Raw genomic sequence first — 20,996 nt, forward strand, 5'->3', positions numbered from 1 at the left:
AATGTCTTCCCCACAGACAGACTGAAAGTTCTGTGGGGGCAGAGGGATTATCTAAATCCTATCATCTTAGCCTAGTGATGGCACACCTAAGAAGGACCAGAGAAATTTCTGCACCTGCACTCATTCAGCAAGCACCAGATTAATACAATATCAGAGAAACACAAAAATCTGTTGCAGGTGGGGGGGATAACAGAATGAATAAAAAACTATTACCCTAGGTAAATGTATGATTACAAAAACGGTATGCTTCTACTTCATGTACAAACAGAGAAACAAGATGTATCCCATTTGTTTACAATAAAAATGAATAAAAAAAATAAATATGTGAAATGTCCCACCTATTTCAATCTCTTTCCGAGAAGATTAAACATAAAGCATTGTGACTTAACTTTTTATATTTTATTGCTTCAAATGCTTCAAACTATGGGAAATCTTTGGTAAAAATAAAGACAATAAAGTTTTCACAATAACTTTACACAAAGCATCGCACAACGATGTTCTTCAGTACACGTGAAATAACATAGGAATGTTCAGAATCCTCAGTGAGGAAATTAACTGTACAATATTCATAGTTCATTATAAAACAAAACCGTTTCATAACTATTTAAAATATTTCCTAGGGTCTCATCACATATTAACATTTGTATTTCAATCAGTATTGTTGAACTTTTGAAAGTATTTTTATTACTTAAAAATTAATAAACAGGTTTTTTAAAATTTCTGTTGTCTACCACAGCATCACGACCCCTCCCCCCAATTCTGCTTATTTCACATAAAACTAGAGGGAGGTAACTAAAATAAAAATCAATATGGTTCTCAGTCAAGCCCTCTGTGGAAAAGAGGAAAATGTTTCATGTCTATTACTACAGACATTTCTCTGGTGGTTTATTTGTGCAGTCTCAAACTTGACCAGCTTTAAGTTGATCTAAATGAGTTCTCAGCTCAGGACATAGTTCAATTAGCAGCAGCTCCATCAGCGCCTTAAAAAAAAAAAAAAAAAAAAAAAAAAACTCCAGGCTAATTTTCTTCCTAAGCGTCTTCTTTCACCTTTTATAATGGCAAGCTAAAAATTTGTTTGTTTATAGAGGAGGATCCTCTGCATTTTAAGATAGAAGACCTTATAGTATATCAAGAAGCACAAATCTATTTCTTTTACAGAGCATTTAGATTATTTTTATTTGTATTCTTGTCTTTATTTTACAATTCATAAAGATATTTCAAAAGAGTCCAAAGTGTACATTTTTCTAAATGCAATAAGGAGTAATAAGTATACTACTACTATTGTGAGTTTTAATCTATTCCTCAGAACTTAAAATTCCTTTTTTTGTTTGTTTGTTTGTTTAAACAGAAGAGCAACACAGATAAGAACTGCTGCAGAAGATGAAGTCTTAATAGATTTCTAAGGAACAGGTAGACATCATCAAAACAAAGCTGCATTCTGCTCTGTCCCCTCACCCCCAGTTTACTAGGCCGTTTTCTTTAGCAGTTCTCAATTTTTTTTGGTGTCAGGATGCTTTCACTTCTAAAAACTATACAAGATCCCAAGGAATTTTGGGGACTTGTGGATTGTATTTTTCATTATTTACCATGTTAGATATTAAAACTGAGAAAAGTGTAAAATATCTAATTTATTCAAATAATCATAAAAACCTATTACATATTACTATAAATAACATACATAATTTTTAAAAATTATACTTTAAGGGAATAGCAATGTTTTACAATTGTTTAGTATCTGGTCTAATAGCTGGGACTTGTATCTGATTTTGCATTTCATTTCTTGTGACTTGTCATTTGAAAGAAGCTTAGAAAATCCAGCATCACACAGGCAGGTAGTTAAAAGGGTGAATATTACTTTAAAAGTTTTGTTTGCTACATTAAGTTCCTTGAAATGTGGAATATAAAACTATTGTCAATTAATATTTTACACTGTGTTACGTAAAAATGTATTCTCTCCTACAATTGGAATGATCATTTGCAAATGTTGGTTTGCTGAGAAACACAGAGGCTCCAAAATTTTAAAGTATAATAAACAAAATCAGTTATTTTAAAATATCACCTCTAATATCATCAAGCCTTACATAATAAAGAAACTGTCAATCTCATGGAGGGAGACATAAGATTTCAAAACATCTAATTTTTGCTTTAGAACTTGAATTTTATCATTGGCAATAAATACTGGTTTTTTGTTTTTTTGTTTTTTTTCCTCTTGAAGTAACAGAATTACTTTGTTCAAGAAAATGTCTGGCAAACATCAAGGCATGCATAACCACAGTTTAATAGTCATGTTTTCAAATAGAAATGGTATTTATTGAAAACAATGTAAGTTTGAATAACAACTTTAATATGTGCTTTTATATAAAAACAGCTATTGTATTTTGCTATTTGTAAAAACACTTCATATGTACTATCCACGTTGTTACAGAGAATATTACAAAGATGCACTCAAGTGTGGAGTTTTCATAAAATGAGTAATTCTGATGGGCCCTTCACAGAAACTGGCTTTTTCCCTGTGAGTGAACAGCAGTGAAGAATTACAATGACAACTTGATTTGGAGTTATCACTTTGATTTATGTTGAGGTGCCAGGTGTTTAACCTACCATTGCCATGTTAGTCAGTTTTCCATTACTATCACCAAAACCTGAGATAAGCAACTTACAAAGAAAAAAGGTTTATTTTGGATCACTGTTTTAGAGGTTATCCATGACTGATTGGCTCCACTATTTGAGGTCTGTGGCGGCACATGATGGCAGAGTACATAGTCGAGCAAAACCACTCACTTCATGGATAGGAAACAAAGCAGAGTGAGGAAGGAGTCAGTCTGACAATCCCCCTCAAGGGCATGCCCCCGTGACCTTAGGACCTTCCACTAGGCCCCATTTTTCAAGGCTCCATCACCATTTTCCAAAAGTACAACTTTGGGAACCAAACCATTTACTCATAAGCCTTGGGGAGATAGTCAAGACTTACGGTTTTTCTACAATCAGTGCAAATGTCTTTACCACTTAAGAGTCAAACAAGATCTCAGTGTTGTTATGAGAATGGATTTGACCTTGCTGCCCTCATGGAAAAGACTACAGTAATCCCTGGGCATCCATGGAGCAGACTTTGAAAAAGTAGGGTCTGGCATAATTTTCCTATCTAGCTTACAATTCAATTCTCCTCCACCACCCCCACCCTTAAGTGCTTTGGGTGACAAGTTTCAGACTGTTTACTGCATCTTTAAAGAACACTGTCCAAAAGCAAAATCAAAATTAATTTTAAAAAATATTAAACAAAAAGCCAAGTGTGGAGGTACATACCTATAATCCCAGCACTTGGGAAGCTGAGCTAGGAGAATTGCAAGTTCAAAGTCAGCCTCATCAACTTAGCAAGGCTCTGAAGCAATACAGTGAGACCCTGTCTCATAGTAAAATATAAAAAAGGGCTGGGAATCTTCACACTGCTTTCCAGAGTGGCTGTACCAATTTGCAACACCACCAGTAATGTAAAAGTGTGCCCTTTTCCCCACATTCATGCCAACATCTGTTATTGTTTGTGTTCTTGATAATTGTCATTCTAATTGGAGTAAGATGAAATCTTAGAGTTGTTTTAATTTGCATTTCTTTAATTACTAGATGTTGAACACTTTTTCATACATTTATTAATTGCCTGTATATCTTCTTCTGTAAGGTATCTGTCCAGTTCCTTGGCCCATTTATTGATTGGGTTCTTTGTATTTTTGGTGTAAAGTTTTGTAACTTCATAAATTTTGGAGATTAATGCTGTATCTGAAGTGCATGTGGAAAAGATTTTCTCCCACTCTGTAGGCTCTCTTTTCACATTATTGATTGTATCCTTTGCTGAGAAAAAGCATTTTAGTTTGAATCCATTCTATTTACTGGTTCTTGCTTTGATATAAAAATAAATAAATAAATAAATAGCTGGGAATTCTCAAGAATACAGCAACAATAAATGTTAGTAGGATGTGAGGGAAAAGGAATACTCACTCACACATTGCTGGTGGGGTTGCAAATTGGTGAAACCATTATGGAAAGCACTACAGAGATTCCTCAGAAAACCTGGAATGGAACCACAATTTGACCCAGCTATCCCACTCCTCAGTATTTATCCAAAGAACTTAAAATCAGCATACTACAGTGACTCAGTCACATCAATGTTTATAGCAGCTCAATTCACAATAGTTAAACTATGGAACCAACCTAGATGCCCTTAAACAGATGAATGGATAAAGAAAATGTGGTACATATACACAATGGAATATAACTCAGCTATAAAGAAGAATGAAATTATGGCCTTTGCCAGTAAATAAATGAGTTGGAGAAAAAATAGGAGGTAGCTATCTTCACTAACCATAGTAAATTAAATCAGCAACCCTAAACAAACAAGAACACCTTGATGAAAACACTCAAAATTGGGAATAAGTATGAGTCACTAGTGTGGTCCACAGAATGGGTAACAAAAAAATAGAAAAAAGATAAGAAAAATGGTCTTACTTTGACCCTGTTCTCTCCCTGTCTCCCAGGTCAGCATAGTATCATATAGAGATGATTCCCTTGGGACTAGTTTCTACAGAGGGAAAACAAGAGGTGAACATCCAGTTTCCCCAGCATTCCAAGATGCTTCCTAGGAATTCTACTCTGGTCTCAACACATGGGGAATGCAGGGGGAAAATGGCACAGACAAACTAGATGAGATCAGGTATAAACAAAGCAAGGAAGCAGAGACCACAGTAACTAGCAGGCAGATCTTGGGAGTAACTCTGTGCACCTGACAGGGGAAGCACTCAGTGGTATCTAACGATACAGTTCTGCAAAGTTGTGCTGGTTGCTCCCAAAGTAGTAGAAGTTCACCTGGCTTGCCTCCAGAAGCAGCCTTGAACCCTAAATCTAGGTCTAAGAGAGGAAGACAACCACTGTAGTGAATTATAGCAAAGAGCAGTGGCTAGCTCTGCAGCATGTGGGGAGTTTAAAAAGGGTCCAGTCAAGCCTCAGAATGTGCACCGAGGCCCAACTGAGGTATGGAAGCAAACCTCAACTATGTATTTCTACTGAACATAGCAGCTGGTCCCACTTATCCTGATCAGCCATTCCACCTAACACCAGGGCCCCTCATATAACCCTTTCCAATTGCTAAACAAAAGTAGCGGTGTCATCTGCCCGGGGAACATACCCTGTGGCCTGGTCCATCTGAAGTGATTGCAATGCACATCCAACAACCCACATTGATTGGAAAGTCTAAACAGCTGCCTGAGCTGATCTGCGAGCAAAGGCAGCAACATAGCCATCTAGAAAGCTGAAAGCAAGCTCTGCCTGCCCACGATCATTACCAGCTAGCCCATGAGAATCACAAGCTAGACTAAACAGTGAGGGTTTACCCCTGCTAAAGAACACTGTAAAAGTTGAAAAACGTGGCTGTCTCCTCAAATGCACAAACACCAATGCAAGGACACATATTGCAAAGACTCAGGAAAGTGTGACACCTTCAAGGAAAAAAAAAAAGGAAAGAAAGAAAAACAGACTAACAAATCTCTAACAATGCATCTTAAAGAAAGGAAAGTCTATGAAATGATAGGCAAAATTTTCAGAATCATTTTCTTCCAGTTCAGTGAACTATAATAGTTAAAAATTTAAATAAGATTTAGAAAATACAAAAACAAGACAGTATGAAATAGAAATTTATAAAGCAAATCCAAGAGGTGAACAATACAATGACTAAATTCTAAAATGCAATACAGAGCTACACAGCAGGCTAAACTGAACCAAAGAATCAGTGAACTTGAAGACACTTTCAATCATCCAATCAGAGGAGCATAAAGAAAGAAGAAATCCCACAGGAGTTGTGGGATTCAATCAAGAGACTTAACCAATGAATAATAGGAATCCAAAAACATGAGAAAAGGGGAGAAAAAGCATACTTAAATAATTGGAAGGTGGGGCTAAGATAGTAGAGCAGCAGTAGGCTTTATTTTACAGTTTCTCTATGGATATTGAAGTAGTTGGAGAACAGCTACTCAGGGAACAGTAAAGACTGCAGCAAATACTGTGATGTAGTACTGGTCAGCACCTACTATGAGGCTCAGAGCAGCCCATGTAAAATGTCAGTGAAAGAGGTACAGAGAAGACTATACAGAATGGAATCTGGGTCAGAGATGGGAGTACAGCTGCTTTCCCCTTGAGTCTGGCAACTCTGTGACCACCTGGAAAGGGTCAGGAAACTAAAACAATACATGATTGCATGTAGTAATTGAGCCCAAGAAGGCCATAGTCATGTGTGTGTGTGGTAGAGTAGATAGGAACCCCTCCACCCAGGGCAGTTGGATACTCCATGCTATAAGTAGGATTCTCAGGAGGCACCAAACATCCACATGGGCAGAAGAGACAGGTACTGGTCAGTTCCTACAGGTCAATATAATCTGGAGTATATTCCACCCAAGAACATTTCCATCAGACTTGGCATCAGTTGCTTGAACATCCTGTTTAGAATTCCACCTTTACCCTGGGAGTGCATTGATATAATCTGTTCAAAGTAAACTCCAATAGATGGTACATCTCATTCCAAGCTACTGTTCAGTAGTGAGCAAGAAATCTAAGAGTCATTTCAATCAACTTTGATCCCAGGCCACTCCAGCTGGCAGCCTGGTGAGCAAAATAAAAGGAAAAAGGGTTTAACAAGCCTTAATGGAAAGAAGAAACGGAAAGAAGTTGTTATAGATTGGATATGAGGTGTCTCCAAAAACTTCCTCTGTTAATGGAGAAATATCCAGAGGTAAAATGATCGCAGCTTGGTAACTATAAGCAGGTGGATCGTGGCTGGAGGAGGTGGATAACTGGGGTGTACCCTAGAAGGGTTGCTCTTCCATGCAGTCCTTTCTCCTTTCTCTCTGTTTCTTGGCTGCCATGATCTTCTACTGCATGCTTCCGCCATGATGTTCTTTCTCCCTTCAGTACCAGAGCAAAGGAGTCAACCAACCCTGGACTGAACCTCAAAAATCATGAACCAAAATAAACTTTTCTTGCTCCAAGTTGTTCTTGTCAGGTATTTTGGTCACAGAGATATAAAAACCAAACACAGAAGTCTAGAATGGCATAGGTAGTAAATATTCATTCCTGTTCACAGTTTTGACCACATCAGTGAAGACAATTCTTTCATTAAGAATTTTTTTTTTTTTTTGGCGATCCAAGATGGCGGACTAGAGGGTGACTGCACCCCCAGTCGTTCCAGAACCCAGGAGTTAAGAAGGGGAGGCATTGAGAGACTCGGACTGAAATAGAGCCACGGGTGAGTCTGCCCACTGGGTAAAGCTCGGCCCGGGTGGCAGGCCCAGATAGAGGTGGCTTATCCGAGCAGGGCAGGGCAGCTAGAGTCTTCCACAGGCAGCCCTGCGCACTCCGGCTGCCCACACAGCCAGCTTCTCCAGGTTCTCGGAGCAGGCCCCCTAGTGAGAGCCTTTCTGACCAGAACAAGCTCCAAGTCCCGCAGCCAGCGCAGCGTACTCCGGCATGCAAGCAGTTTCAGGGACCAGGATAGGGAAGCCAGACACTTCCCCAAGCAGTCTGGACCCCTGTGGTGGGAGGTGCCTTTCAAGGCTAGCTTCTCGGAACAGACCGCCCAGTGAGAGCCTTTCTACATGGAGCCAGCCACAAGTCCCCAAGCCAACGGAGAACTTCGATCTGCACGCAGCCTCTGGGATCAGGGCAGGGCAGTCAGAGACTTCTCCAGGCAGCTCTGCCCACTCCGGCCACAGGCTCTTTCCACGGGGTGATCCAAGATGGCGGCCTAGAGGGTGACTGCATCTCCAGTCGCTCCAGAAACCAGGACTCAAGAAGGGGAGGCTTTGAGAGACTTGGACAAAAATAGAGTCACGGGGTGAGTCTCCCCCACTGGGTGAAACTTGGTCTGGACAGCAGGCACAGATAGGGGTGGCTTATCAGAGCAGGGAAGGGCTGCTAGAGTCTTCCCCAGGTAGCCTTCCACATTCCTGCGGTGGGCTCCTCCCACACGGCCAGCTGCATGGTGCAGGCCCCCAGTGAGAGCCTTTCCACACAGAGCCAGCTCCAAACCCTGGAACCAGTAGGGGGCTAAGGGCAGCTTTCTTCGGATGCACTGCATTATCAAATTCCTCCAAGACATCAGGCTACTGAAGGCTGGGAGGTGATACACTGGAAATCTACCGGGACACTATAAGCCAATAGAGGAAATCTGCAAGATCTCAAGGTCCCACTGACAGCTGACCAATATGAGAAAACAAGGGAAGAAAATGTCCCAAACAAACGGAGACACTACATCAATAAAACCCAATGACAGCACAGCAGAAGAAATGTCAGAAAGGGAGTTCAGAATGAACATAATTAAAACGATCAGGGAAGCAAATGAGGAGATGAAAGAGCAAATGCAGGCATTGAAGGAGGAGATGAAAGAGCAAATGCAGGCATTAAATGATCGCAGCAATCAACAGTTAAAAGACCAAATACAGGAAGCAAGAGATCATTTCAATAAAGAGTTAGAGATACTGAAAAAAAAAAAAACTGAAATACTTGAAATGAAGGAAACAATAAACCAACTGAAAAACTCCATAGAAAGCATAACCAATAGGATAGAACACCTGGAAGACAGAACCTCAGACATTGAAGACAAATTATTTAATCTTGAAAACAAAGTTGGCCAAACAGAGAAGATGGTAAGAAATCATGAACAGAACCTACAAGAATTATGGGATATCATGAAAAGGCCAAGTAAAGAATTATTGGGATTGAGGAAGGCTTAGAGAAACAAACCAAAGGAATGAACAATCTATTCAATGAAATAATATCAGAAAATTTCCCAAATCTGAAGAATGAAATGGAAAACCAAGTACAAGAGGCTTATACAACTCCAAACATACAAAATTACAACAGACCCACACCAAGGCACATTATTATGAAAATACTAAGATACAAAATAAAGACAGAATCTTAAAGGCCGCGAGAGAAAAGAATCAAATTACATTCAGAGGGAAACCAATAAGAATAGCAGCAGATTTTTCAATCCAGATCCTAAAAGCTAGAAGGGCTGGAACAAAATTTACCAAGCCCTGAAAGAAAATGGATGCCAACAAAGATTCTTATACCCAGCAAAACTTACCTTCAAATTTGATGATGAAATAAGATCCTTCCATGATAAACAAAAGCTAAAGGAATTTACAAAAAGAAAGCCAGCATTACAGAACATTCTCAGCAAAATATTCCATGAGGAAGAGATGAAAAACAACGATGCAAATCAGCAACAGGAGGCGCTAGCCTAAAGGAATATCCAAATAAAGGAGAAACCAAATCATGTCAAAAACAAATATGAGTCAAATGATTGGGAATACAAATCACATCACAATAATAACCCTGAATGTTAATGGCCTGAACTCATCAATCAAAAGACATAGACTGGCAGATTGGATTAAAAAGAAAAATCCAACACTATGCTGCCTGCAAGAGACTCATTTCATAGAAAGAGACACCCAGAGACTAAAGGTGAAAGGATGGGGAAAAACATACCATGCACACGGACACAGCAAAAAAGCTGGAGTATCCATCCTCATTTCAGATAATGTGGACTTCAAACCAAAACTAGTCAGAAGGGATAAAGAAGGATATTACATACTGCTTAAGGGAAGCGTAAATCAGCAAGACATAACAATCATAAATATCTATGCCCGAACATTGGCTCATCCATGTACGTCAAACAAATCCTTCTCAATTCCAGAAATCAAATAGACCACAACACAATAATACTAGGCGATTTTAACACACCTCTCTCACCACTGGATAGATTGTCCAAACAAAAATTGAATAAAGAAACTATAGATCTCAATAACACAATCAACAATTTAGACTTAACGGACATATATAGAATATACCATCCGACAAAGAACGAATACACTTTCTTCTCAGCAGCACATGGATCCTTCTCTAAAACAGACCGTATTTTATGCCACAAAGCTACTGTTAGCAAATACAAGAAGATAGAGATACTACCTTGTACTCTATCAGATCATAATGGATTGAAATTAGAAATAAATGACAGAATAAAAAACAGAAACTTCTCCAATACCTGGAGATTAAATAATACACTATTATATGATGAATGGATAACAAGACATCAGGAGGGAAATAAAAAAATTCTTAGAAGTAAACGAAAACAAAGACACATCATATCAAAATCTCTGGGACACTATGAAAGCAGTACTTAGAGGAAGATTTATTTCATGGGGAGCATGCAAAAAAAGAAGTAGAAATCAACAAATAAACGACTTAACACTACAGCTCAAAGCGCTAGAAAAAGAAGAGCAGACCAATACCAAAAGTAGTAGAAGACAGGAAATAGTTAAAATCAGAGCCGAAATCAACGAAATTGAAACAAAAGAAACAACTGGAAAAATTAACAAAATAAATAGTTCGTTCTTTGAAAAAATAAACAAAATTGATAAACCCTTAGCCACACTAACAAAGAGAAAGAGGGAGAAAACTCAAATTACTAAAATTCGGAATGAACAAGGAAACATCACAACAGACACGAGTGAAATACAAAACATAATTAGAAGCTATTTTGAAAATCTATACTCCAACAAAACAGAAAACCTCGAAGACATCAACAAATTTCTAGAGACATATGAATCATCTAAACTGAACGAGGAGGACATACACAACTTAAATAAACCAATTTCAAGCAATGAAATAGAAGAGGTCATCAAAAGCCTACCAACAAAGAAAAGTCCGGGACCAGATGGGTTCTCAGCCGAGTTCTACAAAACCTTTAAAGAAGAGCTCATTCCAATACTCCTCAAACTATTCCATGAAATAGAAGAGGAGGGAACCCTCCCAAACTCATTCTATGAAGCCAATATCACCCTGATACCTAAACCAGACACAGACACATCGAGGAAAGAAAATTTCAGACCAATATCCTTAATGAACATCGACGCAAAAATTCTCAACAAAATTTTAGCAAATCGCATACAAATATATATTAAAAAGATAGTGCACCACGATCAAGTGGGTTTTATCCCAGGGATGCAACGTTGGTTCAACATTCGGAAATCAATAAATGTCATTCACCATATCAACAGACTTAAAGTTAAGAATCACATGATTATTTCAATAGATGCAGAAAAAGCATTCGATAAAATACAGCATCCCTTCATGCTCAAAACACTAGAAAAAATTAGGGTAGTGGGAACATTCCTTAACATTATAAAGGTCATCTATGCTAAGCCCATGGCCAATATCATTCTAAATGGTGAAAAACTGAAAGCGTTCCCCCTAAAAACGGGAACAAGGCAGGGATGCCCTCTTTCACCACTTCTATTCAACATCGTCCTAAAAACTCTGGCCAGAGCAATTAGACAAACCAAAGAAATTAAAGGGATACGAATTGGAAAAAAAGAACTCAAACTATCCCTGTTCGCTGATGACATGATTATATATTTAGAGGAACCTGGAAATTCCACCAGAAAACTTTTAGAACTCATAAGTGAATTCAGTAAAGTAGCAGGTTAGAAGATCAATGCTCATAAATCCATTGCATTTTTATACATAAGTGATGAATCTTCAGAAAGAGAAATTAGGAAAACTACCCCATTCACAATAGCATCGAAAAAAATAAAATACTTGGGAATCAATCTCACAAAAGAGGTGAAAGACCTCTACAATGAGAACTACAGAACACTAAAGAAAGAAATTAAAGAAAACCTTAGAAGAAGGAAAGATGTCCTATGTTCCTGGATAGGCAGAATTAATATTGTCAAAATGGCTATACTACCTAAAGTGCTATACAGATTCAATGCAATTCCAATTAAAATCCCAATGATGTACCTTGCAGAAATAGAGCAAGCAATTATGAAATTCATCTGGAAGAATAAAAAACCTAGAATAGCTAAAGCAATCCTCAGTAGCAAGAGTGAAGCAGGGGGTATTGCAAGACCAGATCTTCAACTCTACTACAAAGCAATAGTAACGAAAACGGCATGGTATTGGTACCAAAATAGACAGGTAGATCAATGGTACAGAATAGAGGACATGGACACAAACCCAAATAAATACAATTTTCTCATACTAGACAAAGGTTCCAAAAATATGCAATGGAGAAAAGGTAGCCTCTTCAACAAATGGTGCTGGGAAAACTGGAAAACCATATGCAACAGAATGAAATTAAACCCCCATCTCTCACCCTACACAAAACTCAACTCACAATGGATCAAGGACCTCGGAATCAGACCAGAGACCCTGCATCTTATAGAAGAAAAAGTAGGTCCAAATCTTCACCTTCTTGGCTTAGGATCAGACTTCCTTAACAGGACTCCCATAGTACAAGAAATAAACTCAAGAATCAACAACTGGGATAGATTCAAACTAAAAAGCTTTCTCTCAGCAAAGGAAACTATGAGAAATGTGAAGAGAGAGCCTACAGAGTGGGAGAATATCTTTGCCAACCATACTTCAGATAGAGCGCTAATTTCCAGAATCTATAAAGAACTCAAAAAACTCTACACCAAGAATACAAATAATCCAATCAACAAATGGGCTAAGGAAATGAACAGACACTTCACAGAAGAAGATGTATAAGTAATGAACAGATATATGAAAAAATGTTCAACATCCCTAGTAATAAGGGAAATGCAAATCAAAACTACCCTAAGATTTCATCTCACCCCAATTAGAATGGCGATTATCAAGAACACAAGCAACAATAGGTGTTGGCGAGGATGTGGTGAAAAAGGAACACTCATACACTGCTGGTGGGGTTGCAAATTAGTGCAGCCATTCTGGAAAGCAGTGTGGAGATTCCTCAGAAAGCTTGGAATGGAAACACCATTTGACCCAGCTATCCCACTCCTTGGCCTTAAAGGACTTAAAATCAGCATACTACAGAGATACAGCCACATCAATGTTCATTGCTTCTCAATTCACCATAGCCAGATTGTGGAACCAACCTAGATGCCCTTCAGTTGATGAATGGATAAAGAAACTGTGGCATATTTATACAATGGAATATTACTCCGCAATGAAGAATGATAAAATTATGGCATTTGCAGGCAAATGGATGAAATTGGAGAATATCATGCTAAGTGAGATAAGCCAATCTCAAAAAACTAAAGGACGAATGATCTCGCTGATAAGTGGATGAGGACATATAATGGGGGGTGGGAGGGGTTAGCATTAGGTTTAGGGTTAGGTTTAGGGTTAGGGATAAGGAGAGTGGTAAGAATGAAGGAAAGAAGGACTGTATAGAGGGAAAAGAGGGGTGGGAGGGGTGGGGGGGAATGGAAAAAAAATAACCAAACATCATTGCCCTATGTAAACGTATGATTACACAAATGGTATGCCTTGACTCTATGTACAAATAGAGAAACAACATGTATCCCATTTGTATACAATAATAAATAAATAAAATAAATAAATAAAATAAAATATGAAGCAAATGTTAACATGATAAAAAAAAGAATTTTTTTTTTTTTGCTGATTAGTTCCTGCATATATATACACACATATTTTTTTTTCCTTTTCTTTTTGGTGATTACTTTTCTTTTTATTAGCCTTTTTATTTGGGGGGGGTTGTATTTTAGAGGGTTTTCCATTTTTTTTGTGGTGTTTATTTTGGTTATTCTTTGTTTTCTTCTTCTAATAGGCAAATTTTCTTGCTCTCTCTCTCTGTATGTATATATATGAAAATTTTATCTTATTCGTTTTTCTTTCTACTTCTCTTCTGCTTTCTATTTTCACTTTTTAACTCCTCTAAACCTTCTTCTGCCTTCCCTTCCTAATTTCTTCTCTTTTAATTAACTGGATATTTAATGTGCTTTAAAACTGTTTATACAATTTTGCTCCATATCATTCCTGTTGTGGTGTTTTCTAGTGCTTTGAATGTTACTGTTGGTACCTGGTGTTTACTCCGGGTATCTGGTTCAGTGTAGTTTGTTGTTGTTGCTGTTGTTCATTTGCCCTTTCCATGTGAGGTGCTAGGGATCCAGCATGGCTTTTCAAGTTTCTGGGGTCAAGGATCTGCTGAACTACACACCCAACCAAGCTAAGATACAGCACACACTGTACCACACAAAACCAACCCCACTTAAATTTCACCAATGCTTTTAACACAAAGAATACAGGAATCTGCTAGGCACAGTGGTGTATACTTCCAATTCCAGTGACTTGGGAGACTAAGGCAAAAGGATTGCAAATTCAAGGTCAACCTCAGCAACTAAATGGGACCCTCAGCAACTTAAAAAGAATGTGTCTCAAAATTTTAAAAAATTTAAAAAAATAAATAAATAAATAAAAAGAAATCGGAATGTATATTAGTGGTAAAGTGCCCCTGGATTCAATCTCCAGGACCAAAGCAAACAAATCAAAACAGAATAAAGGAAATAAAAACTCCTTGCTGATAGGCAGGCCCCAAGAAGGCACAGGCTAACAGAGACCTAGAAGACTCACTCCTAGACATCTGCTCCTACAGCAACAGCAGAGAGAAACAAAACAAAAACTGTGGACACCACACATACAAAGGGTCTTAAAATATGTCTATTTATTTATTTTTTTATTTTTTTAGCGGTGCTGGGGATTGAACCCAGGGCCTTGTGCTTACGAGGCAAGCACGCTACCAACTGAGCTATATCCCCAGCCCCATATACTTAAAAAATCCACTTGGACAAGGTATATTTCACTACATAATCATCTCAAATTTTACATGAAATTTTTTGCAAAAAAAAATTAGGTGCAAGGGCTGGGGAGATAGTTCAGTTGGTATAGTGCTTGCCTTGCAAGCACAGGGCCCTGGGTTCAATCCCCAGCACCACAAAAAAAAAAAAAAAAAAATTGGTGCCACAATTATGTGATGCTTTTTAAAATTTTGCAGTATTACTCAAAGTCAATTTATTTCTAAACTGTGGCATGAAATTAGTATGAACAGAATATTTGTGAATATATGTTAATACAGTGGTGACAATTATGTGGTGAAATACGGTACACTACGAAACCCACTAATATAGTATACAATTTACAGCAATGTGTTATCCCAGGATACACCATCAAAAGAATATGTGCTCTAAAAGCCCTCCTTACCTAAAATTGGAAGAGAAATCCAACAGAATACATACACAAATCCTAACATAGAAATAGAAGAAATATAAAAAAAAAAAAACACAACACGACACCTCCTAAGGTCTCTAATCTGCCAGCAACTGATTCCAAAGATACTGAAGTTTATGAAATGTCAGATAAAAGAATCAAAAGAATGATTATTTAAAAATCTATGAATTCTAATCTATGAATGACTTAAGGAAGACCATACAGTACATGAATAAGCAATTGAACTAAGAGAGACACTGAAAAAGAACCAAATGGAAATGCTTGGAAATGACTCAATAAGTCAAATAAAATACATAGTGGAAAGCATAATTACAAGCTACATCAAGCAGAAAATGGTTTAAGGTCTTAAGGTCAAAATGCACGAACTGAAACATTCAGACATTGATCAAAGAAAAAGTAAGAAAATAGAAACTGAATATACAACATTTCTACCAAAACATTAGACTCATAAAACAGAATGGTAAAGAAAACTTATTTGGTAAGATAATAGCAAAAAAAAATTCCCAAATTTTGAGAATAAGATGCATACGTAGGTACTGGAGACATTTCGATCACCAAGGAGATATGAAAAGAAATGAACCACTCCACAAAATATTACAGTTAAAATGCCAAGAATTCAGAATACAGAAATCATATTAAAAACTTCAAGAAAGAAATGCCATGTCACTTGTAAGGGCAAACCCATCAAAAGATCAGTAGATTTCTGAACATAAACTCTGAAGTCCAAGAAGGCACGGAATGATATATTTCAAGCAATGAAAAAAAAAAAAAAAACCCACATACCAACTTTGATTACTACATCCAGTAAAACTGTCTTTCAAAATTGAAGAAAAAATGAAAACCTTTCAGGATAAGCATCGACTAAAGGAATTCATAATCACTAAGCCACCACTGCGGAAGATACTTAAAGGAATTATACACATAGAGAAGAAAAAGAAAAAAAAATCAAGAGAACATGGGAAAGAATAGATTTTGTTATAAGAATAGACAAATAAATGAAATTAAGGAATGAATCAAGCACTAGAAATAAAACATGAAATAATAACTGTTACTCTATAGTAACACTCAATGTAAATGTTCTCAATTCTGCAACTAAAAGACTCAAAGACTTAAAGACAAGAATCACAGGATTATCTCAATAGATACAGAAGAAGCATTTGACAAAATTCAATATCCATTCATACTGGAAACACTAGAAAAACTAGGAGTAGTAGGAATATATCTCAACATTGTAAAAGTCATCTATGCTTAGTCCAAGACCAACATCATTCTAAATGGAGAAAAATTGAAAGCACTCCCTCTAAAAACTGGAACAAGATAACGATGCCCTCTTTAACCACTTCTATTCAACACAACCCTTGAAACCCTAGCCAGAATAATTAGAAAAAAGAAATTGAAGGAATATGGATAGGAAAAGAAGAGCTCAAACTATCCCTATTTGCCAACAACATGATTCTATATTTAAAAGATCCAAAATCTCCACCAAAAATCTGCTTGAACTCATAAACAAATTCAGTAAAGTAGCAGGGTATAAAACAAACACCCATAAACCAATTGTGTTCCTATACACTAATGACAAATCAGCTGAAATAGAAATCAGGAAAATCATTCAATTCACAATAGCCTCAAAATAAAAACAAAAACAAAAAGAAACAAAAAGCCTTGGAAATCAATCTAAAAAAAAAAAGAGGTAAAAGAAATCTATATTGAAAACTACAGAACATTAAAGAAAGAAATTAAATAAGATTTTAGAAAATGGAAAAGCCTCTCATGTTCTTGGATAGGGAGAATTAATATTGTTAAAATGGCCATACTATCAAAAGCACCATGCAGAATCAATGCAATTCCCATTAAAATTTCGATGACGTTATTCACAAAAATAGAAAAAGCAGTCATGAAATTCATTTGGAAAAATAAAAAGTTCATAGTAGCCAAAGCAATCCTTAGTGATAAAAGTAATGCAAGAGGCATCACAATACCAGACCTTAAATTATATTACAGAGCTAGAGTAACAAAAATATCATGGTATTGGCATAAAAACAGAATTGAAGACCAATGGAACGTAATAGAAGACACAGAGACATACCCACATTAATACAGTTATCTCACACTAGACAAAGGTGCCATAAAAAATACGCTGAAGAAAAGACAGCCTCTTAAAAATATGGTGCAAGGAAAACTGGAAATCCATATGTAGTAGATTAAAATTGAACCCCCATATCTCAGTCTGCACAAAACTCAACTCAAAGTGGATACTAGAAGGACCCTGGCATTAGACCAGAGACTGGCTATTGGGAATTGAGCTGCTATAAACATTGATGTTGCTAAGTCACTGTTGTATGCTGATTTTAAGTTTTTTGAATATAAACCAAGGAGTGGGATAGCTGGGTCAAACTACTAGAAGAAAAAGTAGGCCAACTCTCCATCATATCAGCTCAGGAACAGACTTCCTCAATAAGACTCCTAAAGCAAAAGAAGTAAAATCAAGAATCAATAAATGGGATGGCATCAAACCCAAAAGCTTCTTCACAGCAAAGGAAACAATCAAGAGCATGAACAGAGAGCTTACAAAAAGAGAGAAAGTCTTTACTACCTTCACCTCAGATAGAGCATTAATCTCCAGGATATACAAAAAAACTCAAGAAAACCAAGAAACAAACAATCAATGAATGGGTAAAGGAACTGAACAGGCATGTCACAGAAGAAATACAATCAATCAACAAATATATGAAAAAATTTTCAACATCTCTAGTAATTAGAGAAATGCAAACTAAAACTACACTGAGATTCCATCTCACTCCAATCAGAAGGGCAATTATCAAGAATACAAGTAACAACAAATGTTGGTGAGGATGTGGGAAAAAAGGTTCAATTATACATTTATGGTGCGACTGCAAACTGGTGAAACCAGTCTGGAAAGCAGTATGGAGATTCCTCAGACAACTTGGAATGGAACCACCATTTGACCCAGCTATCCCACTCCTTGGTTTATACCCAAGACTTAAAATCAGCATACAACAGTGACTTAGCAACATCAATGTTTATAGCAGCTCAATTCACAATAGCCAAGCTATGGAACCAACCTAGGTGTCCTTCAACAGATGAATGGATAAGGAAAATGTGGTAAATATAGACAATGGAATATTACTCTGCTATAAAGAATGAAATTTTGGTATTTGCTGGTAAATGGTTGGAACTGGAGACTATCATGCTAAGTGAAGTAAGCCAGTCCCCCAAAAACAAAGGTGGAATGCTCTCCAATATGTTAGTGCTAACCCATAACAAGAAAGGGGAGGGAGAGGAAATATAGAAGTTCACTAGAGTAGACAAAGGGGAATGAAGGGAAGGGAGGGGGGATGGGAATAAGACAGTAGAATGAATCGGACATAACTTTCCTATGCTTATATATGAAAACACTGCCAGTGTTACTCCACATCATGTTCAACCAAAAGAATGGGATCAAAATTGTAATAGGTTGCACCCCACGTATGTACAGTAAGTTAAAATACACAGTATTGTCCTGTATATCTTAAAAAATAAAAAAAGACAGACTTGCAGCCTGAATTTTTTAGAAAGACCCAAAGTGTATCTTTTCTGAAAGAAACACATTTCATAAGTAAAAACACCTATAGGCTAAAAGTGAACAGAGGGAAAATAATATTTCATGCAAAGACTATGAAAGTGAGCACAATGACTATTCTCATATTCTCCGAAACAGACTTCAAGTCAAAATTAAGTCAGAAGAAATAACGAAGGTCAGTATACATTGGGATAGTGAACAATCTAACAAGAAGAAAAAATGATATTATGTATTTATGCCCCAAACACTGCTGCATCCAATTTTATAAAACAAAAATAACAACACACACTTTCATTTGAAAAACTTCTTTTGCAAATGAAGGAAAAATAACTAAGAAGTTGATAACCACTGACCTCCCCTACAGGAACTGTCGAAAGGACTTTGTTAAGATGAAATAAAATTGTGTTAATTAGTAACATAAATCATACAAAAATCAGAAAACTGAGAGGTATAATACAGAGCCATAATCAGAACTCTCCAAGTTTATAATGACAGTGTGTAACTTTATCCATGGCATGATTATTAAAAGCTATAACTATTAATAACAATTATAGTTAACAAATTTGCAACAGATACATATTATGAAGTGATATAAATTCTGACATCAAGAACAGAGTATATATTAGCCAAAATATGGAAAGGAACTTTATAGAAAGAAAAAAAAAATTCAGTTAAAACAATGGTCAAGGGACCTTTTTCTCAAAAGACATACAAAAGGCCAGCTAAAAAATTTTTTTTGGCGGGGAGGGCGCTGGGGATTGAACCCAGGGCCTTGTGCTTGCAAGGCTAACACTCTACCAACTGAACTATATCTCCAGTCCAAGGCCAGCAAATTTATCCAAAACATCACTCATCATTAGAGAAATGCAAACTTAAACCACAATGTATATATTTTCACAGCTGTCAGAATGGTTATGAATTTAAAAACAAAAACAAAAAAAGCTGATGGTGAGGATGCAGAAAAAATGGAACTCTTGTATACTGTTGGTGGGTATGTAAATTAGTACAACCATTGTGGAAAACTTGAATGGATGTTCCTCAATAAAACTAAAAATAGGGCCGATGGTGTCAATGGTGGAATGTTTGCCTAGCAAGTGCCCAGGTTGTGGTTACAATCCCAAACACCACAAAACATAAACAAAAGCAAAAAAAAAAAAAAAAAAAAGAAATAGAATTACTATATGATCCAGAAGTCCTCCTTTTGTTTATATACCTGAAAGATTTGAAATCATCAGGTTGAGGAGATATGTATACCCATGTCCATTGCAACTCTGTTCACAATAGCAAGGTAAAAGAATCAACCTAAGTGCCCACCAAAGAATGGAAAAAGAAAATGTGGTACATATACACAATGAATACACAGTCTTCAAAGAATTTTTTTCATTTAAAACAACATGGATGGAACTGAACATTATGCTAAGTATATGAAAAAAGCCAGGCACAAAAAGAAAAATACTGCATGTTTATTTTTTATTTGTGGAATTGCTGAACTCAAAAGAAGAAGAAAGTAGAATGGTAGTTACCAGGACAGAGTTGTAGGGATAACATGAAGAAGATGATCAGAGAGTACAAAGGCTCAGTTAAACAGGAGGAATAAGATCTTCTTAGATACATTAAACAGTATGAAAAATATAGTAAATATATTGGACATTTAAAAATTGCTAAGAAGTGGCACATGCCTGTAATCCCAGCAGCTCAGGAGGCTAAGGCAGGAGGATAGAGAGTTCAAAGCCAGTCTCAGCAACTCAGCAAGGCCCTAAGAAAATTAGTGAATCCCTGTCTCTAAATTAAATATAAAAAATGGTTTGGCGATGTTGCTCAGTGGTTAAGCACACCTGGGTTCAATCCCTGGTAACCTCCCCCGCAAAGAAAAAGAATAGAGAGAGAGAGAGAGAGAGACAGAGAGAGAGAGAGAGAGAGAAAGCACGCACGCATGAGAGCGCATGCTAAGAGACTACATTTCTAATATTCTTACCACAAAAAAAGTATTTGAGATCATGGCTATATTAATTAGCTTGATATAATTTTTCTTATTATATTCACAAATTGACATTATTTTTTACCTCACAAATATATATAATTATAAATTGCCTCTTACAATAAAACTTAAAAAAAAATGCACTGAACAAGTTGTTTTGAAGAACTTAGATGCACTAAGTAGCTATAGAGCTTGTCCCAAGTCAGAAATTTATATTTTGTGAAATTAAACTACTTTGAAATGCTAAAAACTACCAAATAAAATATTGTAAATCAGTATAAAAATATATTTATAAATACACTTGTCATCAATGTTCTGTTTTTC

The 20,996-nt window shown here is 36.7% G+C and overlaps 1 protein-coding gene and 1 long non-coding RNA gene across 3 annotated transcripts in view; one reads left to right on the forward strand and one right to left on the reverse strand.

Moving 5' to 3' along the window:
* The window catches only part of LOC124974555 (LIM zinc-binding domain-containing Nebulette-like), a 75,698-nt gene extending 74,194 nt beyond the window's left edge, over positions 1 to 1,504 (forward strand). Inside the window, exon 3 of the transcript XR_007106793.1 lies at positions 1,349 to 1,504. The gene's annotated coding sequence lies outside the window, so the exon portion shown is untranslated. The remainder of the gene's footprint in view (positions 1 to 1,348) is intronic.
* The window catches only part of LOC124974559 (uncharacterized), a 91,055-nt gene that overhangs the window by 22,869 nt on the left and 47,190 nt on the right, over positions 1 to 20,996 (reverse strand). The window lies entirely within an intron of this gene.

The sequence above is a fragment of the Sciurus carolinensis genome, unplaced genomic scaffold, assembly GCF_902686445.1.
Source record: "Sciurus carolinensis unplaced genomic scaffold, mSciCar1.2, whole genome shotgun sequence".
Lineage (NCBI taxonomy): Eukaryota > Metazoa > Chordata > Mammalia > Rodentia > Sciuridae > Sciurus > Sciurus carolinensis.